Here is a 7,525-nt window from a genome sequence, read left to right as displayed (position 1 = left end):
GACAAAAAAAAAAACCCAAAAACCTGTATGCAGAAAACTATAAGACACTTAAGAAAGAAATCAAAGACAACACAAACAGATACAGAGATATACCATGTTCTTGGATTGGAAGAATCAATATAGTGAAAATGAGTATACTACTTAAAGCAATCTATAGATTCAATGCAATCCCTATCAAACTCATAATGGTGTTTTTCACAGAACTAGAACAAATAATTTCACAATTTGTATGGAAACACAAAAGACCCCAAATAGCCAAAGCAATCTTGAGAAAGAAGAATGGAACTGGAGGAATCAATCTTCCTGACTTCAGACTATACTACAAAGCTATGGTCATCAAGACAGTATGGTACTGGCACAGAAATGGAAATATAAACCAATGGGACAATATAGAAAGCCTGGAGATAAATCCACGCACCTATGGGGACCTTATCTTTGACAAAGGAGGCAAAAATATACAATGGAGAAAAGATAGTCTCTTCAATAATTGATACTGGGGAAACTGGTCAGCTACATGTAAAAGAATGAAATTAGAACACTTCCTAATACCATACACAAAGATAAACTCAAAATGGATGAAAGACCTAAATGTAAGATCAGAAACTATAAGACTCTTAGAGGAAAACATAGGCAGAACAGTATCTGACACAAGCCACAGCAAGATCCTCTTTGACCCACTTCCTAGAATAATGGAAATGAAAATAAACAAGTGGGACCTAATTAAACTTAAAAGCTTCTTCACAGTGAAGGAAACCATAAGCAAGGTGAAAAGACAACCTCAGAATGGGAGAAATTAATAGCAAATGAAACAACTGAAAGGAATTAATCTCCAAAATATATAAGCAGCTCATGCAGCTCAATAACAAAATCAACCAAATAAAAAAAATAGGCAGAAGACCCAAACAGACATTTCTCCAAAGAAGACTGATGACTAATAATCACATGAAAAGATACTCAACATCACTCATTATTAGAGAAATGCAAACAAAACTACAATGAGATATCATCTCATACTGGTCAGAATGGCCATCATCAGAAAGTCTACAAAAAATAAACGCTGGAGAGAATGCGGAGAAAAGGGAACCCTCTTACACTGTTGTTCAGAATGCAAACTGATACAGCCACCATGGAGAACAGTATGGAGCTTCCATAAAAAACTAGAAATAAGTTATCATGAGTGAGTGAAAGTTGCTCAGTTGTGTGCAACTCTTTGCAACCCCATGGACTATACAGTCCATGAAATTCTCCAGGCCAGAATACTGGAGTGGGTAGCCATTCCTTTCTCCAGGGGATCTTTCCAGCCCAGGGATCAAACCCAGGTCTCCTGCACTGCAGGTGGATTCTTTACCAGCAGAGCCAAAAGGGAAGCCCAAAGTTACCATCAGTTCAGTTCAGTTCAATTGCTCAGTCGTGTCCAACTCTTTACGACCCCATGAATCGCAGCACACCAGGCCTCCCTGTCCATCACCAACTCCCGGAGTTTACCCAAACTCATGTCCATCGAGTCGGTGATGCCATCCAGCCATCTCATACTCTGTTGGCCCCTTCTCCTCCTGCCCAAAATCCTTCCCAGCATCAGGGTCTTTTCCAGTGAGCCAACTCTTTACATGAGGTGGCCAAAGTATTGGAGTTTCAGCTTCAACATCAGTCCTTCTATTGAACACCCAGGAGTCATCTCCTTTAGGATGGACTGGTTGGATCTCCTTGCAGTCCAAGGGACTCACAAGAGTCTTCTCCAACACCACAGTTCAAAAGCATCAATTCTTCGGCGCTCAGCTTGCTTCACAGTCCAACTCTCACATCCATACGTGACCACTGGAAAAACCATAGCCTTGACTAGACAGACCTTTGTTGGCAAAGTAATGTCTCTGCTTTTTAATATGCTATCTAGGTTGGTCATAACTTTCCTTCCAAGGAGTAAGCGTATTTTAATTTCATGGCTGCAATCACCATCTGCAGTGATTTTGGAGCCCAAAAAAATAAAGTCTGACACTGTTTCCACTGTTTCCCCATCTACTTCCCATGAAGTGATGGGACCAGATGCCATGATCTTAGTTTTCTGAACGTTGAGCTTTAAGCCAACTTCCTCACTCTCCTCTTTCACTTTCATCAAGAGGCTTTTTACTTCCTCTTGTGGCGGCTGCGACGGATGGCGCAAAAGCGCAGCCTAGAGGAGCAACCCCACGTTCAAGGAGCGGCGGCTGCGCGGGGGAAGGCCGAGAGGAGCTACTCCACATTCAAGGTCAGGAGGGGCGGCTGTGAGGAGTTATCACTCGTCCAAGGTAATGAGCGGCGGCTGCGCTTTGCTGGAGCAGCCTTGAAGATACCTCACGTCCAAGGTAAGAGAAACCCAGATAAGACAGTAGGTGTTGCGAAAGGGCATCAGAGGGCAGACACACTGAAACCATAATCACAGAAAACTAGCCAATCTGATCACACGGACCACAGCCTCGTCTAACTCAATGAAACTAAGCCATGCTGTGCAGGGCCACCCAAGACAGACGGGTTATGACAGAATGTGGTCCACTGGAGAAGGGAATGGCAAACCACTTCACTATTCTTGCCTTGAGAACCCCATGAACAGTATGAAAAGGCAAAATGATAGGATACTGAAAGAGGAACTCCCCAGGCTGGTAGGTGCCCAATATGCTACTGGAGATCAATGGAGAAATAACTCCAGAAAGAATGAAGGGATGGGGCCAAAGCAAAAACAATACCCAGTTGTGGATGTGACTGGTGATAGAAGCAAAGTCTGATGCCGTAAAGAGCAATATTGCATAGGAACCTGGAAAGTTACCATATGACCCAGCAATCTCACTACTGGGCATATACCCTGAGGAAACCAGAACTGAAAAAGACGTATATACCTCAATGTTCATTGCAGCACAATTTACAATACCTAGGATGCGGAAACAATCTAGATGTCCATCCACAGACAGATGAATGGATAATGAAGTTGTGGTACATATACACAATGGAATATTACTCAGCTATAAAAAGGGAACACATGTGAGTTTGTTCTAATGAGGTGGATGATCCTAGAGCCTATTATACAGAGTGAAATGTTAGAAAGAGAAAGACAAATATACATTAACACATATATATGGAATCTAGAAAGATAGTACCGATGATCCTACTTGCAGGGCAGCAAAGGAGACACAGACATTTTGGACACAGTAAGGGAAGGAGAGTGTGAGATGCTATGAGAGAACAGCATTGAAACATACACCATATGTAAACAGAGAGCCAGTGGGAGTTCAATGTATGATGCAGGGAAACCAAAGCTAGTACTCTGTGACAACCTAGAGGGGTGGGATGGGGAAGGAGGTGGTGGTGGGGTTCAAGAGGGAAGGGGCCATATGTACACAAGCATGCTAAGTGGCTTCAATCGTGTCTGACTCTTTGCAACCCTATGGACTCTGGCCCACCAGGCTCCTCTGTCCATGGAGATTCTCCAGGCAAGAATACTGGAGTGGGTTGCCATGCCCTCCTCCACAGGATCTTCCTGACTCAGGGATTGAACCCACATCTCTTATGTCTCCTGCATTGGCAGGTGAGTTCTTTATCACTAGTGCCACTTGGGAAGTCCTATGCCCATTCATGTTGACGTATGGCAGAAACCATCACAATATTGTAAAGCAATTATCCTCTATTTAAAAAAATACATAAAATGTAAAAAAATTTCTTTAGCACAACTCACAGGAATTGGAAGTAACAGGAAGAAAACACGGCAGCCTGAGAAAGATACAGATGTGTATCATTCACTTCGGCCCTGTAAATACTTTGCTTTGTATAACTGACATCTTTTCAGTGGGGTATTCTTGGGAGATTATGATTGGCAGATAATGAATAGTTTATTTTTAAATAACCTTAAATATGGCCAAAAGGACAGCATGAAAATAGTCCTAGAACTTCTTATGTTAAAGGTTAACTTTGAGTAATGCTTTTGAGAATTTTAAGTCATTTTTAAATTAGTTTTGTGAATTATGGGATACGAAGATGTTGATTTTTAATCTTTTCATTTTTAATGCAAAGTTGATCCCCTGTTCAGATACTGAAGGATACTGGCATTTGCTAAAGTATTAATAAATATTATGATTTCAACCACTATCATTTTTTTATGATTACTTCCAGCTGTTAGTGAATTACAGTTGCAGAAGAAAACCTCTGTGAAGGAAAACTGAAAGCCTGTAACAAAGGAGAGTAGCCATATTGACCGTACAGTGTTGAATTTCAATCCAATGGGTGATTGTCACCAGGCCTCAGTTTATAATCTGAAATGGTGTCCAGGGTGGGTACAGGCATAAAGGTAGATACTTTGTTAAGTCTCATCTTAATCAAGAAAATCCTTTATTTCAAAATCCTGGACAGAAAAAATCTTCCAGAATGCAAGGACTGTTTTCCTCTGCTATAGTAGTAACTTTGACAGGTATTCATGGAAAAATATGAAAAGGCAGCAGAGAGCAGCTGGCATGTGTGGGAGTAAGGCTGAGGCAGGATCAGGAATAGCCCTCCTACCTCAACTGGCAGTGAGAGGACTACATGTGCCACTTTTCTCATATTAACCCCAAAATGAAGCTGCCAACATGGTGTGCACACTGGTGAACACAGTCAGACACTCTGCGGAAGATACTCCTTTTAACTCCTATTTAATTTAAGTCAGATATTAAATATTTATAAACTTTTAACATAAAACAAGTACATGCAAAGTTACAAATATAGAAAATATAAGCACATGCGTATTTCAAATATCACTCTGGATTCTTATACAAAACTATTCAGTGCACATTGTAAGGCTAAGGACTACACAGAAGAGTTTCCTTTAAGTATTCAGTATTGGGTTGGCCAAAATGTGCCTTTAGTGTTTAAGTAAAAATAAAAGACGTTTTTCATTTTCACCAAGAACTTTACCGAACAACATATTCACTCTTTTGTTCCACTACCTTCTGCCATTTTTCAGGCAACTTCATAATTCCATGTTCACAAAACTTTTTATCTTTTTGAGCAAAGAACTCTTCCAGATGCACTTTACAATCTTCCAGGGAATGGAAATTTTTTCCATTATGATAATTTTGTAGACTGAAATAAATGGAAATCCAAAGATGCAATGTCTGAATACAGCAGATGAATCAGAACCTCCCAGCCATGCTGGGTCATCAAAGAAATATGCAGTCTTGTGTTATCCTGATGGAAGATTATATGTTTTCTATTGACTAATTCTGGATGTTTTTCATTGAGTGCTGCTTTTCGTTGGTCTAATTAGGAGCAGTACTTGTTGGAATTGATTTTTTGGTTTTCCAGAAGAATCTCATAATAGAGGATTATTTTCCAATCCCACCATACACACATCTTTGGATAAAGACTGGCCTTTGGTGGTGGTGGTTCATTTTGCTCATCCCACAATCTCTTCCATTCTACGTTATTGTATAGTATCCACTGTTCATCAAAATCTGTTTTTAAAAACAAAGTGTTTTCATCACATTTCAGTAGAGAACTGCATGTGCAAATATTGGTTGGTCAAGGTTGGTTTTTTTTTCTTAACTTATGTGGAACTCAAACATCAGAGTGATTAACATAAATGAGATGGTGCAAATGGTTTTCAAGGTTCTATTTGGATATTTTCAGTATGTCAGCTATCTCCCATGTGGTATAACATTGATTGTTCTCAATGTCTCAATTTGATCACTATCAACTTCAACTGGTATACCTGACTGTGGAGCATCGTCCAGTAGGAAATCTCCAGCACAAAACTTCACAAACTACTTTGACGTGCTTGATCAGTTGCAGCAACTTCTCCATACACTGCACAGATATATTTTTGCATTTTGGTTGTTACCTTTCTTGAAATAATACAGTATGATATGCTGAAAATTTTGCTTCTTTTCTTCCATCTTCAATAGTAAAATGGCTATACAAAAATTCACCAATTTTGGTAAGTTTTTTTTTTTCAAATGCATGCTGATACAACAGCTGTCACATATAATCTAACAAAACTGTTTCCAATGAAGTTAAAGACAAGTGCTACTAGAGCCATCTTAGAGAAAAAAAAAACCAAAAAACAACCTAATGAACCTTTTAGCCAACCCAGCATTTACTGTTGTTATTGTTTAGTAGCTCAAGTCGTGTCTGACTTTTTGCAACCCTATGCATGGGCTGCACCCTGCCAGGCTCCTCTGTCCATGGGATTTTCCTGGCAAGAATACTGGAGTGGGTTGCCATTTCCTCCTCCAGGGGATTTACCTGACCTAGGGATTAAACCCATGTCTCCTTAGTACCTTACAAAAAGTACCTTACAAGAACAGGTAATGCATTAGACAGTTCAGATGTTAATTGCTGTAACAGAAATTCTTAAGTTTGTCATATGCAATATATGTATTTTTACATAGGATACCACAAAGTGCAAGCCAGTAATAACACTGCAGAATAAGTGTATATCTGCTAGGTGACAGTATTGAACAATCCAGGGAATAATTTTACCTTCTTAAATAATGGTAATAGAATTTCTTTTTCCACTCTGAATGGATCAGATTTCTATCATCTCTAATTTCTTTCTTTAAATGCCTCCCTGTTCTTTCATTCAAAAGTCAATTATAGAAATTAAAGACCTAATTTTGTTTTTTGAGAATTATGAGACAGCAATAAAGAAATGCACATATTTCTTTTCTTTGTACAGTATTCTCTTCATCACATAACCTTCTAAGTTTGCTGTTATACTCTTACCAGTCCAATACTAGCACTGGTTCAGGAAAGAGTCAATCAAATAAATATGGAATTTTTATATCTGCATTCTCTGTGTTAAAACCTGGGTTCACCTCAGTTCAGTCAGTCACGTCTGACTCTTTGCAACCCCATGGACTGCAGCACACCAGGCCTCCATGTCCATCGCCACCTCCTGGAGTTTACTCAAGCTCATGTCCATTGAGTGGTGATGCTATCCAACCATCTCATCCTCTGTTGTCCCCTTCTCCTCCTGCCTTCAGTCTTCCCAGCATCAGGGTCTTTTCAAATGAGTCAGTTCTTCGCATCAGGTGGCCAAAGTATTGGAGTTTCAGCTTCAGCATCAGTCCTTCCAATGAATATTCAGGACTGATATCCTTTAGGATAGACTGGTTTGATCGCCTTGCAGTCCAAGGGACTCTCTAGAGTTTTCTCCAACACTTCAGTTCAAAAGCATCAATTCTTCAGCACTCAGCTTTCTTTATAGTCCAACTCTCACATCCCTAAGCAATGTCAAAATCATCCTGGGTTCCAGATAAACAACAGATTTGCTCTCAGTGTCTAGAAGGTAGTTTAATTAAAGTACCTTAATTATCTATATGTTACTAAAGTAAGGAATACCACTTGAAGGTGCTTTAAACATACAAAATGGAAGGCTGCCACCAAGGGCACCTCTCCCATATGTTGGAATTTTTTAGTCTCAGAAGCCTTTTGTATTATGTTATGTTCATTCCTTGTGAAAATGTCCTCTGCCCATAAGTCAAAGGTTGCATGAATATCCATTCTTGATGCAATAGCTGGCTGTGCT

This window comes from Giraffa tippelskirchi, chromosome 13, assembly GCF_054371585.1.
Source record: "Giraffa tippelskirchi isolate mGirTip1 chromosome 13, T2T-mGirTip1v1.2.pri, whole genome shotgun sequence".
Taxonomy (NCBI): domain Eukaryota; kingdom Metazoa; phylum Chordata; class Mammalia; order Artiodactyla; family Giraffidae; genus Giraffa; species Giraffa tippelskirchi.
The sequence above is the reverse complement of the archived record's forward strand: the minus strand, read 5'-3'. Positions refer to the sequence as shown.